Below are 831 nucleotides of genomic sequence, written 5' to 3' on the forward strand. Positions count from 1 at the left end.
TGCATGGAAATATGGTGTGGCAACTTGTCTACTGGAACGAGTCTCCTTTTATACATGTAGGACTGAATACATAGTACAAAGTGAGTCATAATAAACTCATAAAGCATCCACCCTGAAAGAAGAAATGAAACTAAGAGAACATTAGAAAATGTGCTGCATCATCACAGTAACTGATAGTTGTTACTTTAATCTATGTCTACTGAATATTTAACACTTTTATTTTATTTTTATATTGTTGGTTGTAATATAGGTATGGGACCTGTTATCCAGAATGTTTGGGACCTGGGGTTTTCTGGATAGTTTGGATCTCCCTACCTTATATCTACTAAAAAATTATATAAACATTAATTAAACCCAGTAGGAATATTTACCTCCAATAATTGGGATCAAGTACAAGGTACTGCTATATTTTCACAGAGAAAAGGGGAATAATTTTTAAAAAATTTAATCATTTGATTAAAATTGAGTCTATGGGAGATGACCTTCCAGTAATTTGGAGCTTTCTGGGTTATGGGTTTCCAGACAATGGATCCAGCAGTGATATCTAATCTACCCACCAGGACTCCAGGGAAATACTAGTGCCTTCAGTCCCCCAGTTCAGCCTTGCATGCTACCTGTCAAGGTCTCACTCCGTATCCTTGGGACATCTGCCTGGTATATGTGGTATATTCCAATGGAAGCTGCACAGACAGAGGGAAAAAAATTTAGAGGAGGTAAGAAAGGGGAAATGAAAAATAGTAAGATGGAGTGTAGAAGAAAATAGAAGACATAAAAGATGATAGTGAAGGGAGAAACAAGTTAGGATAAAAGCTGTGTGACTGAAGACCGTGA

Source organism: Xenopus laevis, chromosome 2L (genome assembly GCF_017654675.1).
Source record: "Xenopus laevis strain J_2021 chromosome 2L, Xenopus_laevis_v10.1, whole genome shotgun sequence".
NCBI classification, from domain to species: domain Eukaryota; kingdom Metazoa; phylum Chordata; class Amphibia; order Anura; family Pipidae; genus Xenopus; species Xenopus laevis.